The sequence below is a fragment of the Somniosus microcephalus genome, chromosome 17 (assembly GCF_052327205.1).
Source record: "Somniosus microcephalus isolate GS21.2 chromosome 17, FLI_Smic_1.0, whole genome shotgun sequence".
Taxonomy (NCBI): Eukaryota; Metazoa; Chordata; class Chondrichthyes; order Squaliformes; family Somniosidae; genus Somniosus; species Somniosus microcephalus.
In genome coordinates, this window is record NC_141003.1 from 90,876,538 (window position 1) to 90,899,361 (window position 22,824).

General features: G+C 50.1%; 1 protein-coding gene across 4 annotated transcripts in view; it reads left to right on the forward strand.

Moving 5' to 3' along the window:
* The window catches only part of LOC147105921 (semaphorin-3A-like), a 553,051-nt gene that overhangs the window by 22,365 nt on the left and 507,862 nt on the right, over positions 1–22,824 (forward strand). For 2 of the 4 annotated variants that reach the window (XM_086010841.1, XM_086010844.1), the window contains exon 1: positions 17,689–18,236. The exons of 1 other annotated variant lie outside the window; for it this stretch is intronic. The gene's annotated coding sequence lies outside the window, so the exon portion shown is untranslated. Of the gene's footprint in view, positions 1–17,683; positions 18,237–22,824 lie in introns of those variants that run through there. One more of the 4 variants, XM_086010849.1, reaches the window with a different exon arrangement.

A 22,824-nucleotide genomic window follows, 5' to 3' on the forward strand; every position in this document is an offset into this window, starting at 1 on the left:
TTGTGGGGACATTTGGGCTATCGTCCAGAAAGTAGATTACCAGTCATTGTAAAAATTCATAGAATCACACAGCACAGAAGTAGGCCATTCGGCCCATCATGCCTGTGCCGGCTCTTTGACAGAACTCTCCCATTAGTCCCACTCCCCCCTGCTCTTTCCCCATAGCCTGCAAATGTTTCCTTTTTAAGTATTTATCCAATTCTCTTTTGAAAGTTACTATTGAATCTGCTTCCACCGCCCTTTCAGGCAGCGCAGTCCAGATCACAACAACTCGCTGCGTAAAAATAATTCTCCTCATCTCTCTCCCTGACCTTTTTGCCAATTACAGGAAACTCTCGATTTACCAGCACCTAAATAATTGGAAATCTCTGTTAACCGACAAAATTCAGGAGTGGGTTCAGGTAAGTTTTACTTCATATTAGTGGCCGTTCCTGGATCTGTGGCTGTGTAATCGGGGTTCCTGCACTTGTTGCTGAGCAACAGGGATGCTTGGTCTGTGGCCGGGGTTCCTGCAGCTGTTGCTAAGCAACAGGGAAGCCTGGATTTGTTGCTGTGTACGGAGCTCTCGTACCTTTTACTATACCTCTCTGTAATCCGGACTTTTTGATAAACTGGCACCACGCCGGTCCCGTCGGTGCCGGATAAAAAAGAGTTTCCTGTATCCTGAATCTGTGTCCTCTGGTCACTGTCACTCCAGCCAGTGGAAACAGTTTCTCCCTATCCATTCTATCAAAACCCCTCCTAATTTTGAACACCACTATTTAAATCTCCCTTTAACCTTCTCTGCTCTAAGGAGAACAACCCCAGCTTCTCCAGTCTCTCCACCATCTCAGAGATATTTTGTGTATATGGTTATTTACACTGTTCGTACATAATGTTGTCATTTAAATTGAGACACAGGCACGAGGTCAGTAACCACCCTTCTCAGCCTTTCGTTAATTTGAAGAAAATGATTACCTCTCAGAAACTTTTTATAGTTAATTATGTTCCTTGCACTGACTCTTCCATTTACTTTTCAGAAAAATGTTGCAAGTGATGTGTAGGAGATGTGGTCAGCAAAAGGGATTTCTTTTAACAAACTCACCACGGGGTATTGTTTAGTTTTCCGACTGCAGTGCCAAATTATTGGGTTGAAGTACTTCCAAATAGTAAAACGAATGCAGTTCTTCCATTTATATTTCATCTGATTTCATCCCTCCCTATATTACCCTGGCTCTTCCCTGTTCATTTGCCTGCTCCGACACAGCAGCCTTCAGCTCTGAAGACCGCGGCCTGTTAATAATTTTGGCCGATGTATTTCAGTCCGTAGGTAATACTCCTTGTAGCAGATATGTCTTACATATGAGCATACGAATTAGGAGCAGGAGTCGGCCATTCGGCCCCTCGAGCCTGCTTCGCCATTCAATAAGATCATGGCGGTTCTGATTACTCTGCATTCCCGCCTAACCCCGATAACCTTTCACCCCCTTGCTTATCAAGAATCTATCTACCTCTGCCTCAAAAATATTCAAAGACTCTGCTTCCACTGCCCTCTGAGGAAGAGAGTTCCATCTTGCAGTGTTAAGACTTCTCCCTTCTCCAGGCTGAATAATTTCCTGTGCGGCAGTCTCCAGTACGAAGGCTGGATGTGAATTGATGTCCCTCATTCCAGCTTTGGGATCAACCTTGGTTGGGATGCCAGTAATCACGTGGTTACCATTCGCCACCACCCTTCTTTTTGTTTCTAAGTTAAATTAAAAATCTTGATAACTGTCGTCGGATTTTGCAGCGTGTAGTGGCAGTGTAGATGATGCTGCAAAACCATAGTTGTTATTCTTTGTAACATTTCAATACAGATCGCGGTGGGGTGGTGTTGTCTTTATGTATATGTAAATAAAAGCTCTATTGCAGTTTGCACTCCTTTAAGACCCGCCAGAATCTCATGTGACAATAAGAACATAAGAACATAAGAAATAGGAGCAGGAGTCGGCCATTCGGCCCTTCAAGCCTGCTCCACCATTCAATGAGATCATGGCTGATCTTCTGCCTCAACTCCATTCACCGGCCCTATCGCCATATCCCTCGATGCCCTTACTAGTCAGAAATCTATTGACTTTTATTTTGAATATACCCAATGACTGAGCCTCCACAGCCCTCTGGGGTAGAGAATTCCAAAGATTCACCACCCTCTGTGTGAAGAAATTTCTTCTCATCTCAGTCCTGAATGGCCTACCCTTTATCCTGAGGCTGTGGCCCCTGGTTCTAGACTCCCCAGCCAAGGGAAACATTCTCCTAGAGAATACAGGCCTAGTTTACTCAATCTCTTCTCATACGACAGTCCCGCCATCCCAGGAATCAATCTCGTGAACCTTCGTTGCACTCCCTCTATGGCAAGTATATCCTTCCTTAGGTAAGGAGACCAAAATTGTACACAGTACTCCAGGTGTGGTCTCACCAAGGCCCTATATAATTGGGAGTAAGACTTCTTCACTCCTGTACTCAAATCCTCTTGTAATGAAGGCCAGCATACCATTTGCCTTCCTAATGGCTTGCTGCATTTGCACATTCACTTTCAGTGACTCATGTACAAGGACACCCAGGTCCATTTGAGCACAATATCTGACCACAAGATTGAACGGGGTTTTAAATTGACTCCCACTGAAATTCCGTCCCTCTACTGCCCCGCCACCTGCCCAAGTCCCACTCCAGGTACTTGAGCACAAAAGAAAATCTAGGCTAACACTCCCAGTGCAGTTCTGAGGGAGCACTGCACTGTCGGAGGGCAGTACTGAGGGAGTGCCGCACTGTCGGAGGGCAGTACTGAGGGAGCGCTGCACTGTTGGAGGGCAGTACTGAGGGAGTGCCGCACTGTCGGAGGGCAGTACTGAGGGAGTGCTGCACTGTTGGAGGAGCAGTACTGAGGGAGCGCCGCACTGTCGGAGGGCAGTACTGAGGGAGTGCCGCACTGTCGGAGGGGCAGTGCTGAGGGAGTGCCGCACTGTCGGAGGGCAGTACTGAGGGAGTGCCGCACTGTCGGAGGGCAGTACTGAGGGAGCGCTGCACTGTTGGAGGAGCAGTACTGAGGGAGCGCCGCACTGTCGGAGGGCAGTACTGAGGGAGCGCTGCACTGTCGGAGGGGCAGTACTGAGGGAGTGCTGCACTGTCGGAGGGCAGTACTGAGGGAGTGCTGCACTGTCGGAGAGCAGTACTGAGGGAGTGCTGCACTGTCGGAGGGGCAGTACTGAGGGAGTGCCGCACTGTCGGAGGGCAGTACTGAGGGAGTGCTGCACTGTCGGAGGGCAGTACTGAGGGAATGCTGCACTGTCGGAGGGCAGTACTGAGGGAGCGCCGCACTGTCGGAGGGCAGTACTGAGGGAGTGCTGCACTGTCGGAGGGCAGTACTGAGGGAGTGCTGCACTGTCGGAGGGCAGTACTGAGGGAGTGCCGCACTGTCGGAGGGCAGTACTGAGGGAGCGCCGCACTGTCGGAGGGCAGTACTGAGGGAGTGCTGCACTGTCGGAGGGCAGTACTGAGGGAGTGCTGCACTGTCGGAGGGCAGTACTGAGGGAGTGCTGCACTGTCGGAGGGCAGTACTGAGGGAGCGCTGCACTGTCGGAGGTGCCGTCTTTCGGATGAGACGTTAAACCGAGGCCCCGTCTGCTCTCTCAGGTGGACGTAAGTATCCCATGACACTATTTCAAAGAAGAGCAGGGGAGTTCTCCCGGTCTCCTGGGGCCAATATTTATCCCTCAATCAACATCACTAAAACAGATTATCTGGTCATTATCACATTGCTGTTTGTGGGAGCTTGCTGTACACAAATTGGCTGCTGCCTTTCCTACATTACAACAGTGACTACACGTCAAAAAGTACTTCATTGGCTGTAAAGCCCTTTCAGACGTCTGGTGGTTGTGAAAGGCGCGATAGAAATGCAAGTCTTTTTTTCAAATCGGTGCACTAGTGAAACAAAAATTACTCCCGAGTTCTGTTTTCATTAGGTCCAACTAGTTCATCTATCTATCTATCTATCTATCTATATATATCTATCTATATATATAAAACGGTTGATCTGTCTGTCATTCCGTCTGTCTGTCTGTATTGTATAAACTCAAAAGTTATCGAGCGTACCTACACATGTGTTACATCGAAAGAAAGCTTACGATTCCAGAACCGTCATAAACGTATTTACTTTTTGCTCGGACAAAAATTGTTCGCGCCTTATGCAAAAAACTTTCACAATTCCGCTCATTATCTGCTAATTAGCATTGAGTGACTGACGTCAAGGTTCACCAATCCTGTGCCGTCATGATTGACCAATCCTACAGTTCAGTCACCTGATGGTTGGCCAATCGCTGCGTCTGTGGGCGGGACTAATGATTTTGAACTCAGGCATCGGGCAGCCATTGCTTCAGCTACTTCCAGCTCAAAATCTGCTAATCCAGCTTCGAAAAAGTTAGTATCTCTTTTAAAAATAACGTAAGATTTACCAAAAACGTTTTATCAGTACTTTCACTTTCATCTTTGAAGGTATTAAAAAGTAGAAATGTTGCCCGGCAGCAGATTCACAGAGGAACACAGAGACAGGCCCGAAAGCCTGGGACTCGATTTTAAATGTTGCCCGGCAGCAGATTCACAGAGGGACACAGAGACAGGCCCGAAAGCCTGGGACTCGATTTAAACCGCCCGGCCCAAAGCAGCCCTGGCAATGCGGGGCCCCCCCCAGCTAGTAATAAATAAAAGAGCTCTTCTGTCTGTCCTTCCGTCTGTCTGTCTGCCTGTCTGTCTGTCCTCTATACACTCAAACGTGTGTTACATCAAAAGAAAGCTTACGATTCCGGAATGGTCATAAGCGTATTTACTTTTTGGTCAGACAAAAATTGTGCCGACGGTATACAAAAAACGTTCAAAATTCCGCTCATTATCTGCTCATTAGCATCGAGTGACGTGAAGATTGACCAATCGTACAGTCGAGCGACGCGACGGTCAACCAACCGCTGCGTCACGGGGGCGGGTTCATTGCGCGTGTGGGCGGGCCATCCTAGAGTCGAGTGACGTGACGATTGACCAATCGGTGCGTGTGTGGGCGGGCCTAACCATTCTGAGCTGAGGTGAGTAGCTGCCATCTTGATTTCAAACTCTTCATTTCTTTTTCCCACTTTCTGCATGTTTCTTTTCAAATCTAGATTTCCAGCAAAAAAAAAGTTGCTTTTACAACACAAATTGTTTTTAAAAAAAGTTAATTAATTTGTAAATCTTTTCTCTAAGCTCTATAACTTTCCTACCTTTCACTGTTTTTGCAGGCCTCGAAGCCTGGGCCTCTGTTGCCCAGCCACGCCCGAGCTAGGCACCTCCCGTCCCGCTCAACAAGCGGCCCGCGATCGCCGCCATCTTTCTAAAGGCTGGCGGCACGGGACTGAGGCGAGCGTAGCCATCGCCGCCATCTTAGTAAAGGCAGGCGGGGCGGGAGTCAGCGCACGCGTCAATGTCGGCTCGGAGCAAAACGCATCAACGATTGGCGGTCTTGAAGCCGGCTCGGGCGGGGGGCCGGGGCTCGGGAGGGCGGGGCTCGGGAGGGCGGAAGGTGGGGCTCGGGAGGGCAGGAACGGGGGGAAGGGTTACCCTGGCAACTGGGCCCAGCTGTCTCTCACAGCCTCACGCCGGCTCACCCCCCGTTCCCAGGGCTTGGCTCCATTTGCAGCTGCGGGTCACTCGCCCTCTCCCTCTCCTTCCCTCTGTCTCTCTCTCCTCCCCTCCTTCCCTCTTCCCCCTCCCCCCTCCCCTCTCCCCCCCTCCCCCCTCTCCCCCTCCCCTCCCCTCTCCCCTCTCCTCCCTCCCCTCCCCTCTCCCCCTCCCCTCTCCCCCTCTCTCTCCCCCCTGCCTCACCTTCTCTCTCTCCCCCTCTCTCTCTGCCCCCTCCCTCCCCCTCTCTCTCTGCCCCCTCCCTCCCCCTCCCTCTCTCCCCCTCTCTCTCTGCCCCCTCCCTCCCCCTCTCTCTCTCCCCCTCTCTCTCTGCCCCCTCCCTCCCCCTCTCTCTCTGCCCCCTCCCTCCCCCTCTCTCTCTGCCCCCTCCCTCACCCTCTCTCTGCCCCCTCCCTCCCCCTCTTTCTGTCCCCCTCTCTCTCTGCCCCCTCCCTCCCCCTCTGTCTGTCTCCTCCCTCCCCCTCTCTGTCTGCCCCCTCCCTCCCCTCTGTCTGCCCGCTCCCTCCCCCTCTCTCTCTCCCCCCTCCCTCCCCTCTCTCTCTCCCCCCCTCTCTCTCTCCCCCTCTCTCTCTCTCCCCCTCTCTCTCTCTCTCCCCCTCTCTCTCTCCCCCAGTCTCTGTCTTTCTCTCTTCTCCCCCCAGTCTCTCTCTCTCTCTCTCCCCCAGTCTCTCTGTCTCTCTCTTCTCCCCCCAGTCTCTCTGTCTCTCTCTTCTCCCCAGTCTCTCTCTCTCTTCTCCCCCCAGTCTCTCTCTCTCTCTCCTCCCCCCAGTCTCTCGCTCTCTCTCTTCCCCCCAGTGGCTCTCTCTCTTCCCACCAGTGGCTCTCTCTCTTCCCCCAGTCTCTCGCTCTCTCTCTTCCCCCCAGTCTCTCGCTCTCTTCCCCCCAGTCGCTCTCTCTCTTCCCCCCAGTCGCTCTCTCTCTTCCCCCCAGTCGCCCTCTCTCTTCCCCCAGTCGCTCTCTCTCTTCCCCCTCAGTCACTCTCTCTTCCCCCCAGTCGCTCTCTCTCTTCCCCCCAGTCGCTCTCTCTCTTCCCCCCAGTCGCTCTCTCTTCCCCCCAGTCGCTCTCTCTCTTCCCCCCAGTCGCTCTCTCTCTCTCTTCCAACAACAACATGCCCTCAAAAAACCCTCGGCACTGCCGGGCACTCCAGCTAGTATATATATATAAAAGGATAGTGGTGTCTGTCCATCTGTCTGTCTGTCTGTATGTCTGTCTGTCTGTCCGCTATACACTCAAAAGTTATAGAGCGTATCTACACATATGTTATATCAAAAGAAAGCTGATGATCAGGGGAGTGTCATAGGCATATTTACTTTTTGGTCAGACAAAAATTGTTCGGACAGTATACAAAAAACGTTCAAAAATCAGCTCATTAGCGGTTGACCAATCCTACCGCTCATTAGCGTTGCGTAACGTGATGGTTGACCAATCCTACAGTTCAGTGACCTGATGGTTGACCAATCGGTGCGTCACGGGGGGCGTTTCTTTCCGTGTGTGGGCAGGCCTAATCCTGCAGCCTCCCGAAACGTCGCCGCCATTTTTTTAATACCGACAGCGACAGCACCAGCACAACAAACCCCCACATTGCGGCTCCGGCATAGTATCCCGCTCCCGCTCGGCATTTCAGCAGGATTCTTGAGCAAAGGTGCAGAGAGACGACTTCCCTCCTCACTCCTCTCAACTTTATTCAAACCTCCAGACATTAACTCCTCAAGCGGCGGCGGCCGGCTGGAGCGGATCAGCGATGGTGCGTGGTGCGGCGGGCCCAATGGGCGGCTGGGGCCGGGGACTCGGGCTTTCCCCCCCCTCGGCCCGGTCCCGGGACTCGGCTCCGTTTGCGGCCACGGGCCGGAGACTCGGGCTTTCCCCCCCTCGACTAGGCCGCAGGCAAGCCGCTGCGACGGTCCGGAGCGGGAGCCGCCGCGCACGGCCTTCCCCCGGCGTCAACCGTGCAGCCCGAGAGCCTGACCAAAAGTGAGCAGGGCTCCGGTTCACCAAGGCCCCACACCCCCCTTTCCCCCTCCCCCCACCCCCTTTTCCCCTCCCCCCACCCCTTTTCCCCCTCCCCCACCCCCTTTTCCCCCTCCCCCCGTCTCTCTCTTCTCCCCCAGTCTCTCTCTCTCTCTTCCCCCCAGTCTCTCTCTCCCCCCCCAGTCTCTCTCTCTCTTCCCCCCAGTCTCTCTCTCCCCCCCATATCTCTCTTCTCCCCCCAGTCTCTCACTCGATCCCCGGGCCTCTCTCCCCCCCCCAGTCTCTCTCTCTCTCCCTTTCCCTCTCTCTCTCTCCTTCCCACACAGACAGACAGACAGAGAAACTCATTTATATATATAAAAATTATTTCTACTTTTTTCATAACAACATGCCCTCAAAAAACCCTCGGCACCGCCGGGCACTCCAGCTATAGACTTGTATTTCAGTTAACAAAGTATGGTTTACAGTTGAGTTTGCATTGTCCATGGTTATTTAACCTTTGCAGTTGCAATCTACACCAGTGCTTTTTATAAATTTCCGTTCATATTTCAAAATAATTTATTACTTTAGAAATGGAAATTTAGCTTCACGTAATCGACCAGCTATTTGCAGAGGTGTTATTTACGCAGCTGACTCAAGGTGCTTTTCTGAAGCTCAATAGTTTTTATATTGTGATTTGCCCCACAAAAAATAGAGAAAAGAAACGAAGTTACAAAGCTGATAATCCATTGAAAAGAAGTGGAAGGAGGTGACTGCTGCCCGCGGGTGGTCACACATCCTCGGATTTCCTGTTCAAAAGGGTCACCGTCACTTCTGCAGGCCTTCAATTAACTCTAACTGAAGACTATCATTAAGAGTTAAACCCAATTTAGCAAGCTTATCAGTATCAATAAACTACAAATATCCAGCGTAAGGTATTATGGGCAAGAGTTCTAAACAAAACAATTGATAGTAACCAACTCAACTGACCCTTTGGCCTCACTTATCTCCCATTCAAAAAACAATGTTTATTCTTAAGATGATAGCAAAATACTGCAGATGCTGGAAATCCGAAATAACGACAGAAAATGCTGGAAAAACTCAGCAGGCCAGGCAACATCCGTGGAGAGAAAATAGAGTCAACATTTTGGGTCAAACTCTTTGTCAAGACTGGAAAGGCCAGGCTGGGAGAGAACAAAAGAGAAGTGAAGAGACATTAAGAGGTATTCAAAACGAGACGAGATGGTGATAGGACAAGTGGAGACCCGTGGTTGAAGGGACGGGTGGGTGGGGTGCTTGGGTTGATGTGCGCTCCTTGCACTGCTTGCGCTCGGCTTCCGCTTGCTCCCAGCGAAGAGACTCGAGGTGTTCGGCGCCTTCCCGAATGCTTCTCCTCCACTTTGTGCGGTCTTGGGCCAGGGATTCCCAGGTGTCAGTGGGGATGTTGCACTTTTTCAGGGAGCCTTTGAGGGTGTCCTTGAATTGTTTCTTCTGCCCACCTGGGGCTCTCTTGCCATGTCGGAGCTCTGAGTAGAGCGCTGGTTTTGGGAGTCTCGTATCGGGCATGCGGACCCGAAGGAAAAAAATTTGCAGGGCTGTGGGGAAAGGGCGGGGGAGTGGGACTATCTCAAGTGCTCTTGCAGAGAGCCGGCACAGGCTCGACGGGCTGAATGGCCTCCTTCTGTGCTGTAACCATTCTGTGATTCTATGAAGTGAATTGATCTTGAGAATATAGCAGGACAAGCACAAATAAACAAAAGTGCTGGAAATATGCAAACATTTCATCAGCATTTGTAAAGTGAAAATGCTGGTCAATATTCTGGGTGCAAACGCATCATCAGTTCTTTACTGATATTGGAAACATTGAGCTGGTCGAGAAAAATTCCTTTTTACTGCAAGCCCGAGTGGTGTGAAACTACTACCTCAAGACTATCTCACACCGCTTGCCAAAATTCTCAAAGCACATTGCAGTTTAATCAGTCCATTAGCTCATAGAATCTTTCTTCAAAAAACGAGATCTGCTGCAGCTCAGCCTTAGATCCTCAGAGCATTAGTGTTGCCATCTGTACGATACGCCGGTGATAAAAATTTGATCTTATTTCCTTACCAGCTATAGGTGGGAGACTATTGTGGGCTAGATATTGGGCTCCTTTGCGCCTCCCGTTAGTGGCTCCAGGGGGCGCAAATGGGTTTGTGACCTGGCGCGGCGATATCAACGCCATCCATTAAATTCGGTGGGAGTCCCGTGCCCAGAGATCGTGACATCATTGCCATGCGCAGCACCCCAGTTGTGCCCCAGATGAAAAATTCCCTCTCGCCCCCTGCTTGTGCGCCTGCTGTTAACAACGACAGGTAGAGGAGGCGGCCTTCGGTCGGGTGTCCCTGGAGGAGGCGGCCTTCGGTCGGGTGTCCCCTGGAGGAGGCGGCCTTCGGTCGGGTGTCCCTGGAGGAGGCGGCCTTCGGTCGGGTGTCCCGGGAGGAGGCTCCCTTCGGTCGGGTGTCCCCTGGAGGAGGCGGCCTTCGGTTGGGTGTCCCCGGGAGGAGGCGGCCTTCGGTCAGGTGTCCCCAGGAGGAGGCTCCCTTCGGTCGGGTGTCCCCGGGAGGAGGCTCCCTTCGGTCGGGTGTCCCCGGGAGGAGGTGGCCTTCGGTCGGGTTTCCCCGGGAGGAGGTGGCCTTCGGTCGGGTTTCCCCGGGAGGAGGCGGCCTTCGGTCGGGTTTCCCCGGGAGGAGGGACCTTCGGTCGGGTTTCCCCGGGAGGAGGCGGCCTTCGGTCGGGTGTCCCCGGGAGGAGGTGGCCTTCGGTCGGGTTTCCCCGGGAGGAGGGACCTTCGGTCGGGTTTCCCCGGGAGGAGGCGGCCTTCGGTCGGGTGTCCCCGGGAGGAGGTGGCCTTCGGTCGGGTTTCCCCGGGAGGAGGCGGCCTTCGGTCGGGTTTCCCCGGGAGGAGGCGGCCTTCGGTCGGGTGTCCCCGGGAGCAGGGACCTTCGGTCGGGTTTCCCCAGGAGGAGGCTCCCTTCGGTCGGGTGTCTCCGGGAGGAGGGACCTTCGGTTGGGTGTCCCCGGGAGGAGGAACCTTCAGTCGGAGGGCGCCGGGAGGAGGCTCACTTCGGTCGGGTTTCCCCTGGAGGAGGCGGCCTTCGGCCGGGTGTCCCCGGGAGGAGGCGGCCTTCGGTCGGGTTTCCCCTGGAGGAGGCGGCCTTCGGTCGGGTGTCCCCGGGAGGAGGCGGACTTCGGTCGGGTGTCCCTGGAGGAGGCGGCCTTCGGTCGGGTGTCCCCGGGAGGAGGCGGACTTCGGTCGGGTTTCCCCGGGAGGAGGCGGCCTTCGGTCGGGTTTCCCCGGGAGGAGGCGGCCTTCGGTCGGGTTTCCCCGGGAGGAGGCGGCCTTCGGTCGGGTTTCCCCGGGAGGAGGGGGCCTTCGGTCGTGTTTCCCCGGGAGGAGGCGGCCTTCGGTCGGGTTTCCCCGGGAGGAGGCGGCCTTCGGTCGGGTTTCCCCGGGAGGAGGCGGCCTTCGGTCGGGTTTCCCCGGGAGGAGGCGGCCTTCGGTCGGGTTTCCCCGGGAGGAGGTGGCCTTCGGTCGGGTTTCCCGGGAGGAGGCGGCCTTCGGTCGGGTTTCCCCGGGAGGAGGCGGCCTTCGGTCGGAGGGCCCCTGGAGGAGGCGGCTCTATTTAAAGGCGTCCACATCCGGTTTAGTTTTCGTCGGCCAACAATGCTGCGTTGTTAGTTTCACATCAGCAAAGATGCCTTTTGACTGATTTGCACGTTTTGCATTTTAATGAGTGTTCTGGCCCATAAAGATTCTTCTGTTTCATTGAGGGGAGATTTGAAAGTGCAATATTGGACCCTTTGATTGGGGGCTGTACTGGCACTGGACCTCGCCCTCCAGCGTTAACTTCGGAGGCAACTGAGGCACAGAGAAAGAGTGCAACATGTGGCCAGAGGGAGGAGGGCCAACAGGGCTCTCGACAGGAGGCCTTACCCTCCCAGGGTATTCCGGCACCAGTTCTCCTGCATCAATCTCACTGCGGGCCAGTGAAGGCTCCGCTTCAGCAAGGACGTGGTCACAGAGCTCTGCCACCTCCTGCAGCCAGACCTCGAGCCTGAGACCAGGACCACCAGGGCTCTCTCAATGGCAGTCAAGGTCACCGTCGCCCTCAATTTCTACACCAGCGGATCCTTCCAGTGTGTGACAGGCGACATCTCTAACATCTCCCAGTTTGCCGTCCATTACTCCATCCGTCAGGTCACAGATGCTCTCTACAGAAGGAGAAGGGATTACATTTCCTTCCCCATGACCAGAGAGAAGCAGCGTGAGTGTGCATGTGGCTTTGCCAGGATAGTGGGATCCCCATGGTGCAGACCGCCATTGACTGCACCCACGCCGCTTTGTGGGCACCGCATAACAATCCTGAGGTATTCCGTAACCTCAAAGGCTACCACTCGCTTAATGTGCAGTTGGTGTGCGACCACACACGGCGAACCCTAACCGTCAATGCCCGCTATCCTGGCAGCAGCCACGATGCCTTCATCCTGTGCCACACTGGTGTGCCAGATCTGTTCCAGCCCACCACATGAAGCTTGCAGCTGGCTGGTCGGAGACAAGGGCTAGCCGCTCTCTTCCTGGCTCATGACTCCCCTCCGCAACCCCAACACTCATGCCCAGCACTCATATAATGAGAGCCATGCTGCCACCAGGAACATCATCGAGCATACCATCGGAGTGCTCAAGCAACGGTTCCACTGCCTTGACCGCTCGGGTGGAGCCCTCCAGTACTTGGCTGAGCGGGTGTCCCTTTTTGTCGTCGTCTGCTGCATGCTGCACAACTTGGCCATCATGAGAGCCCAGCCCTTGCCACCAGGCATAGCCGCACCACCTCAGGAGGAGGAGGAGGAAGAGGAGGAGGAGCAGGAGGAACAGGAGGATGAACAGCAACGACGGTGGAGGCAGCCACTCAACCGGTTCTGCAAGCTCGGTCCGTGACCGCCTCATCAGACTTCGTGTCCAGTGACTGAGTCCTCGTTCCGGTTGCTGAGCACATCACCATCATTCCATCACTTTGTGATTCCATCAAACCCCAGAACTGAAATGAGTCCCAGCACCAAATCTGCAACATTCCAGTAATAAATTTATCAAAAACCATTAACCACATATATACAACAATATTTACTAATCACCATTGTGCAAATCTTTGCCTCCCCTCTTTATAGTCCCCTTTCCTAACTAGTGGCTCTATGTAGTGTCTCCCCCGTGACTGCAGCACGACTGGTGGAAGGCTGCTGAGTGTCTGTGCGGGAGACTTCAGATGGCCTTGCAGGACGCCCTTGACCAGCTCTGGGCCTGGAAGGCCCAGCTGCAGACTGCACCACCTCAGCATGGGCGGCGACAAGCTGGGCTGGCTGGATGACAGGCAGTGACAAGTGCAATGGCGGAGTGGCAGTGGTGGGATCAGAAATGCTGTCATCCTGAGAGAGGACAGCAGGTTCCTGCTCCACTGACACACAGCCACTCCCCCGGGGCAGCAGCTCAGCAATCCTACCAATCTGCTGGTGCACAGATTGCTAGCCTGATGCGATACCGTGAGATCCCCGGTGGTCTGTGGTGGACTCAGCGATGTTGGCAGCAGTCAGAGCTTTCGTGGCATCAAGCTGAGACTGCATGAGAGCAGTCTGAGACGGGATGGCAGCAACCATTGACTGCATTACAGCATGAAGACATTGCGTCGCTTCCGCCTGTGCTGCAATGGAAGCTGTCACATCGCCCATGACACGCGGCATGAGGTCTGGATCCACACAGTCTCTCTGGGAGTCCACTATCCTCTGCACAGTGAAAGTGATGGGCTCCATGGTGTGCGCAGAGCTCTGTGCAATGTTGGAGGCGGGCTCCTCCATGCTCCTCACCATTGCCGAGAGGCTCTTGGGCAACCTTGCCATTGCGCCTATCATCTCGGTGTGCATGGCCATCACCCTTCTTCTAAAGGCCTCCCCATCGAGGTTCTTATCTGAGGAAGGATGTTCTTGCCATGGAGGGAGTGCAGCGAAGATTCACCAGACTGATACCTGGGATGGCAGGAATGACGTATGAGGAGAGATTGGGTCGATTGATAAGGGAGAACCAGTGGATGTGGTGTATTTGAACTTTCAGAAGGCTTTTGATAAGGTCCCACATAAGAGATTAGCATGCAAAATTATGGCACATGGGATTGGGGGCAAGGTATTGACTTGGATAGAGAACTGGTTGGCGGACAGAAAGCAAAGAGTTGGAATAAATGGGCCATTTTCCGATTGGCAGGCAGTGACTAGTGGGGTACCGCAAGGATCGGTCCTAGGACCCCAGCTGTTCACAATATATATTAATGATCTGGACAAGGGAATTGGATGTAATATCTCCAAATTTGCAGATGACACAAAGCTGGGTGGGAGGGTAAGCTGTGAGGAGGATGTCGTGAAACTCCAGTACGGTTTGGAGAGGTTGGGTGATTGGGCAGAAACATGGCAAATGCGCTATAATGTGGATAAATGTGAGGTTATCCACTTTGGTGGCAAAAACAGGAAGGCAGATTATTATTTAAATGGCAATAGATTGGGAGAAGGGGAAGTGCAAAGAGACCTGGGTGTTATTGTGCACCAGTCGTTGAAGGTAAGCATGCAGGTGCAGCAGGTGGTTAAGAAGGCGAATGGTATGTTGGCCTTCGTAGCAAGAGGGTTCGAGTACAGGAACAAGGATGTCTTACTACAGTTGTACAGGGCCTTGGTGAGACCGCACCTTGAGTATTGTGTGCAGTTTTGGTCACCTTACCTGAGGAAGGACGTTCTTGCCATGGAGGGAGTGCAGCGAAGATTCACCAGGCTGATACCTGGGATGGCAGGAATGACGTATGAGGAGAGATTGTGTCGATTGGGCTTATACTCACTGGAGTTTAGAAGATTGAGAGGGGATCTCATCGAAACCTATAAAATTCTGTCAGGTCTGGACAGATTAGATGCAGGAAGGATGTTTCTGATGGCCGGGGAGTCCAGAACCAGGGGTCATAGTCTAAGGATAAGGGGTAAGCCATTTAGGATTGAAATGAGGAGGAATTTCTTCACCCAGAGAGTGGTGAACCTGTGGAATTCTCTACCACAGAGGGCAGTGGAGGCCAGTTCATTAAATATATTCACGAAAGAGTTGGATATATTTCTTGAGGCTAAAGGGATCAAGGGATATGGGGAGAAGGCAGGAACAGGGTACTGAATTTGGATGATCAGCCATGATCTCATTGAATGGCGGAGCAGGCTCGAGGGGCCGAATGGCTTACTCCTGCTCCTACCTTCTATGTTTCTATGTATTCGCTAGAGTTTAGAAGAATAAGAGGGGATCTCATTGAAACTTATAAAATTCTAACAGGACTAGACAGACTGGATGCAGGAAGGATGTTCCCGATGGAGGGGGAGTCCAGAACCAGGGGTCACAGTCTAAGGATAAGGGTAAGCCATTTAGGACAGAGATGAGGAGGAATTTCTTCACCCAGAGAGTGGTGAACCCGTGGAATTCTCTACCACAGAAGGCAGTTGAGGCCAATTCATTAAATATATTCAAGAAGGAGTTAGATATATTTCGTAAGGCTAAAGGGATCAAGGGATATGGGGAGAAAGCAGGGACAGGGTACTGAATTTGGATGATCAGCCATGACCTCATTAAATGGCGGAACAGGCTCGAGGGGCCGAATGGCCTACTCCTGCTCCTATCTTCTATGTTTCTCTGTTCTCATCTGAGTTTTGTGCAGCAGAACTCACCCTCCAGGGAGCTGGCTCCCGAGCTACCCTTTTCCCTGCCCTTGCTGCAGCCTGCTCATCCCCAGTGCATCACCCAATGCAGACCCCTCTATTAAACTTGCCTCTAAAGATCGCGTATTGCCAGTATCTGAGGTGGTGCCTGCGGGTGAGCGATGCAGTGACGCGGTGCTTTGCTCCTCCTCCTCTTTTCCTTCCTCACTCTCAGTGGGAGGCTCAGGGACAGGCTGGTCAAATGGTTGTTGATTATCTGAAAGTATAAAGGCACAAGACTCGCGTTAAGGTGAGGGCAGGGGGGCAGGAATGGAGCAAGGAATGCAGACAGTATCAGGAGCTGGAAAGTGAGAAAGGTTTGTGGTGTGAGGGGGAAGTGGGATGAGAGAAGGAGAGGGGCTGAAGATACCGCTATTGCCCCCAACAGGGTCGACGTCATCGACGGCCACAGCACCCACCACTTGCTGCCCAGTGATGGGTGAGTGGTGGCGGTGTGGTTCTTTGCGGTGTGTGCACAGACTGAGGTTCAGATGCTGGTATGTAGGAGCTGTTGAAGCATGTACTCACCCTGACCACCCGACTGAGGACGTTGAATTTCTTGCAGCACTGTGTCAGGCTGCGCTCGCCCACACTACTGGCCGAGACCTCCTGGGCCACTTCCCTCCACATTGCCCTGAAGACCTGAGGTGATGGCCTCCTACCAGTGGCCGGGAACAGCACTGCCCTCCTTCGCTCCACTCCAGCCACCAATGCCTCCAATGCCACGTCTGTGAACCGACGAGCTTCCCCCCGGGAGTGGGAACAGCCGTAGCCATCAGGGGATTCACTTGCTCGCAGGTCACCTCAATGCCAGCATCTGCACAATGATGCAACCTCCTGTTTAAGAGCTGGAAGGAACCAGTGTGAAGGATCATTGCTGAGTGCGTTACACCTGAAATTCAGTAGCGCTCTGCTGGTCGAGCCCCTGTAGCGCCCCACTGAGGTCATTAGTGCTTGATTTAATGCCCCACTTCCTTCCTGGGGTGCTAACACCCAATTTACTAGAAGTTCAGAATCCTTAGCACTTGGCGCTAAACTTACAAAATTTCAAAAGTCAGCGCCCCAAATGGGGCGATACCCAATTTCACCCCCTGTCATTTTCCCTTGGCCAATGTTTAGAGTATCTGGTCCCAGATCACCGTCATGGCCCAGTACACATGCACTCGAAAATGTTTTAGTTGCAATGAATACCTTCGGTGATATCCTGAGCTATGCCCCTCCGTTTATAATGGCAAGAGAATTCTGAGATCAATTTATAAAGATTTATCACTATTTGGAGCCTTTGTTCTTTATCAACTGATTTTATCAATGGCCACATTAATCACATCTCCACAGTTCCATTTATATTCACCTTAGGACAATGTGTGTAAGTGAGATTGATGAGAGAGCCTTTGAATTTGGAAACAAACTTGAAGGTGGAAATCACTGAGCTTGTATTACACAGCCTGAAGCGAAATTGATATATGCAGTGCTGATTCATATTGAATTTTCCTAATTTAAGGCAGAGTTGGCTCTGTCACAACTTCTCAAATGTTTTACAACACACTTCAGTGTATAAGTTTAACCTTCATAGGTCATTGATGTTCTGTTTCTATTTACTTTGGACCTATGGGTTCCCTGAACCTGTTCTTCTGCAGAGCTCTGTACCATAACAAAACTAATGATCGCCATTTGCATTGACCGCAACTTTCATCAATCACTTAAGAAATACTCCCCACCTTCACCAAAAGCCATGATGTTGCCGATTCGGTCTGTTGAGAGTGTAAATGAGATTTTAAATATATCTCTCCTAAATCAGTGCAGGACAACAGCCTTGGGTTACACCTAGGAGGGTTTCAAAGTGTCAGTGATGCTCAGGTTACCTTGTAGCCCGTGGCAATAAAATGTTACAATTTCTTTGAAGCACATTTTCATTAAAACACATGTTAAAAAACAATAAAACAATGTGTATGTGTGTGTAGCTAATGACATAGCACTTCACGAGGTAAGCATTCAGATATGACACACACTGTACATGAAACAATTTGCGATTTGAGGGACATATCAATACGACCAATTCATTTTTATTAATGGATGCTGAGGAGTTAGAAAATGCTAGTGGATGTTTGTTCGATCTTTCAGGGAGTTGTCAGTGCTTTATCTCATTAAAAATGTTGGGCGTGCTCCTGCACAAAGGCAAACTCATTGTATTCAGTATGCTGCTTGGCTGCCCTGTGGCACTTTATCCTGGATTTAATGAGAGAATGGAACGGGGTCTGTTAAAGCCTTTCTAACATTGATAGTCAGCAGCTGTGAGGTACAGGCTGCTCACTGAGATTCTGCTGATCTTGAACTGATCTGAGATGATGAGAAACTATTTTTTTTCCCCCTGGGATTTATTCTGTCATCAGCTGAGATTGAGAAGGAGAGTTTGTGAATAATTGGATTTAGGAATGAAAGAAATAGAAAGGTGGTTAGAGGATCTGGGTCACATTTATAGATAGCTGGGACGCACCACGCAGGATTCTGGGTATCAATCTCTTCAAATCTTGATATAAAAGGAAAGATTTAGGGGTATTTACAGTCCGTTCTGTAAATTCAGCAGAACAGTGGACGTGCAAAGTATGTCACTCCAGCAATGGACAGCCTGTGCCCAATCTGCCTCTTGCTAAGCTGACGGGGACCATTTTTAGACATCCCAGGCAGACACCTATCACAGGCGATGGCCCTGCAATACGTTCAGAAGGGGCCTCACGCCCATTGAAGGACCTCTCCCGATGAGCGGGGAAGGTGTCCGGATTCTGCAGCGACCATTGTGGCTGATAACCCCAGGTAAGTTTAAATTTTAAAAATCCCGATCTGGGAGCAGGAGTTCTCTCCCCGGCTGCACAGACCTCGCAATCGCCCCTGCTTCCGCCCCCGGATAGCCCACTCCGGTCCCCCCCGCCCCACACCCCCTCCTCTCTCTGAACTTACCTGAAATGCATTTTTCTCCAAAGATGTAGATGTGGCCCAATTGCAGGATGGCCTCCAACCTCTCCGTTTGTGCTCAGCACCAAGTCTGGAACTGAAAACTGTCCCAGACTCATTCCTACCACATATTTCCTGTACAACTCTACATGAGAGCGTTCACTTAAAATATAAAAGCTGAATGTCAGGGAGGTTAGTGAAGATGCCTCCAATGGAATCCAATGAAAACTGAATCAACATAACATGCTACAGATGTCTACCGGTGAGAAACATCTGGGCTTTGAAGTAAGTCACAATGTAGGAAACGCGGCAGCCAATTTGCGCACAGCAAGATCCCACAAACAGCAATGTGATAATGACCGGATAATCTGTTTTAGTGATGTTGATTGAGGGATAAATATTGGCCCCATGACACTGCATGGAACACTCCTGCTCTTCTTTGAAATAGTGGCCATGGGATTTTTTACGTCCACCTGAGAGAGCAGACGGGGCCTCAGTTTAATATCTCATCCAAAAGACGGCCCCTCCGACAGTGCAGCACTCCCTCAGCACTGCACTGGGAGTGTCAGCCTGGATTTTTGTGCTCTAGTCTCTGGAGTGGGACTTGAATCCACAACTTTTTGACTCAGAGGTGAGAGTGCCACCCACTGAGCCATGGCTTTTCACATCACTGTACGATGATTTGTTTCAGGTGTACAAAAGTATTAATGTTATCTGTACTCTGTGTTTACGATGTACTGTTACACAACATAATGGAATGATACGATGTGGGTCCTCATGCCTATTCCTCTTATTGAAGCTTCTGATCTTAGCTGGGCCATCGGAAAGAGATGCCAGTTGAGAGTCAGGCGTTCCCTCAGAAGGAAAAAAAATCAGACAACAGTCCTTTGGTACATCTTCTGGCAAGCAGCTTAAGGGGATTGGAATTGACAGAAGATTAGGAAACAGCTTACCGACTGTGTATCCTGTCAAATACAGATGAAGCACACTGGTGTGAGGGAGAGGGGAGAAAAATGAACACAACTTAAAGTTATATTTATCGTAAGCTGATTCCTAAGCAGGAGAAATTGGCAACGTTGAGTATTTCTGGCCTGCTCCACTGCAATATAATACGTACATTATTTATAGCAGCTTGTGGCTCCGTAGAAGAAGCACCGAAGGGCGCGTGAGGTTGAATTGTGAGGAATGCTGGTCGCTTCGAAGCACAAGTTGAAGGAAAAGAAAAACATTGCAGTAATATAGATTTTTTTTCATCAAATACTCTACCTTAGCCTGGCGATGTACAAATAAAAAAATTACCGAGATCTTTTTTTAAGTCACTGATTTGTCATATTCCTGTTAATATTTAAAGAGGAGACGCATGTAGTAAAAACAGCAACTTTGCTTATTTGATTTCACCCATGGCCCCATGTGTATTGAAATTGTCTCTCTTTGTTTCGGTCACTCCTCCTGCAATTCTACCTCCTCTGCTTTTTAATTGTTTCTGTTACAATGTGACAAAGACAACAAGGATAGAAAGAATAGAAAGTCCCCACTAGATACACAATAAACTGGAGCAGTCAAGCAGCAGTTCGAACAGAGTCAAATCAATTCTGGATACAGAAGGCAGCCAATTTATAGATTTTGAAACAGACGGGATCTTATGATTAATAGGAGGCTGGGTGTGCTAAGGAAAGATCTCTCTAGAGTTGAAGTGGGATTATGTTGGAAACAGTAAGTGGGGCTTTATTTTTCGATATGTTCCTACTCCCATTGATCACAGCAATGGTGGTTTAAATATAAATTGGAAAGTAATACTAGACTTATTGTGGTAGATTTGATTCATAGAGGTGGGGGGAAGATTGGCTACATGTAATGAAATTGTAAATTATGATGTAGCAAAAAATACTCCTTGCTAATATAGTGCAACATAATGGCAATTTGATCATTTTCATTCAACACCAATGATAGCATATTCACAAATGAAATACAACATATACTATGAGCTTTATAGGGCAGTGTTTGCCCACTTATCTCACCTCCTCTCCTAAAGACAATCACTTTCCTTTGGCCACAGTTCAATGGGTGCGAGCAGTTCTCCAATACCTCGCCCAAAGAGTCATTCCGAATGCGGACATGGGTAAAGTCTGTTTTATTTAGTGAGTTAAAATCATTTGCTTTATTCATGCTTCTCTTTTGGAAAATCAGCTTTCAAAATGGAAGGGGAGGGATGATTTCCTGCTGTGTTATCTCATAAACCTGTTATTTATAAAGGAATTTACAATTTGATTACACATAGCCTACAGAAGCATCTGTGAATCAAGCTTACTACAATAAGTCCAGCAATAATATCGTAGAATTATGGCATTTTACCACACAGGCGAAGACCATTTGGCCATTCTGCTCCGACTTTCTGAAAGAACTTTCCACTTAATCCCATTTTCCTCGTGCTCTTTTTAATTTTTCTTTTTTATGCATTTATCAACCTACCTTTTAAGAACTATTGTAGATTCTGCTTCCTCTTTCTGATAGGGTAATCCATGCCCTCACAACCCTCTGTGGAACCAAAAGGAAGAAAGACTTGTATTTCTACAGCGCCTTTTACAATGTCCCAAAGTGCTTTACAGCCAATGAAGTACTTTTTGAAGTGTAGTCACTGTTGTAATGCACAAAATGCGGCAGCCAATTTGCACACAGCAAGCTCCCACACACAGCAACGTGATAATGACCAGATAATCTGTTTTTGTTATGTTGATTGAGGGATAAATATTGGCCAGGACACCAGGGAGAACTCCCCTGCTCTTCTTCGAAATATTGCCATGGGATCTTTTACGTCCACCTGAGAGAGCAGACGGGGCCTCGGTTTAACGTCTCATCTGAAAGACGGCACCTCCGACAGTGCAGCACTCCCTGAGTACAGCACTGGAGTGTCAGCCTAGAATTTTGTGCTCAAGTCTCTGAACCCACAACCTTCTGACTCAGGGGCGAGAGTGCTACCCACTGAGCCCCGGCTGACACATGCACATTCTTCTATCCTCAGCCTTCCTCCTTTTGGTGATGATAGTTAATTGATGCACCCGGGTTACTGCTCACCGAGCGGTGGAAATAATTTCTCCCATGTATTTTATCATAGTTATCAATACCTTGATTAGATTTCCTCTTAACTTCCTCTGCTCTGGTGAAAAAAGCTGCAGTTTTTCTCGTCTCCCCACATAACAAAAGCTTCTCATTCCTGGTTTTACCTGCTCTGTACCCGACCCATGACCTTGAGATACTTCCTAAAGTAGACCACGCAAAACTGGACATGATATTCCAACTGCTGCCTAACCACTGATTCGGATTGTTTCCGCTCTGTGCCCGAAGACCCTCGGAGCCCATGTGGTTCTGTTTTACAACTTTATCAACTTGTCTTCCGATTGCTTTCAAATTAATTTTAAATCACCATTGCTAAGGGTTGAAGTTGATTTCCCTTGAATTGACTAAGGAAATATTGGCCCTGCGCTGTACCCATTTAACTGATAGTTTGCTGGTCTGAGTATTGGGAATATGCTGCCCATTCAAAGAGTCTTCCTTGAAAAAATAAAAGTTATTCTAAAGTGATGCATTTTAAAAAGCCACTAAACGATGCATTTTGATTCTGTAGGTTACAAACAACCATCACTTCTAAAGTTGTAATGATAATGAAACAGCATCACATGCTTAAACTAAACTGTTTGCAAACTGTGGGAACAGATGAGATTCTTTTCTTTCTGAGGCACTCACCTATGAACAATAGCGATTCTAACTTCAGGGGCTCGGTTTCTGCATCAATCCTATAATTAGGGATTGTGATAAGGATGAGTGCCCAGGAATGCAGTCTGTGGTCATCTGGAGCTGATCTGATCCTTGTTGAGCTCATCCTCTTAAGAATATGACCTTTGCCAATTCCAGCCATGATCCATTTACAGTGCGTGCAGCTGCTGTGACTTACTCTGACAATTCTTTCAATACCAAGCTTTTAAAATAATTAAGTACCTTAAAACACTTCTAGTTCAATTGACCCAGGCTATCAAAACCATATCAGCAATCTTCATGCTTCATTTTGTTTTTAAAAAGCAATTTTTGTAAAATTGAGTTTTGAATCGATGGAAGAGAGGGGTGACCCGATAATCCAGTAAGTACTTAACTCCCAGCCATCAAGTTACAGATGTTAATCCCAGGCCTTCCTACCACTCACACTCGCTTGCCGCAGTTGGATTAAATAGATATGTTTCCAGCGAGGCTCCAGATGGAGGGCCAAGTGGAAGTGAAAAGCTTCATCAGAGAAAAGAAGGCGAGAAGAATCGGGAGGGCCCAATGCTGTTACTTCAGTCATGGTCAGTCAGAGCTGACATTGACAGCAGGCTTGGCCAGTATTGCTGAGTAGCCCATCCTCCGGTAAAATGGATTAAATAAGTTGACAGAAATTGGGAAGAATTAAAAATATACAATG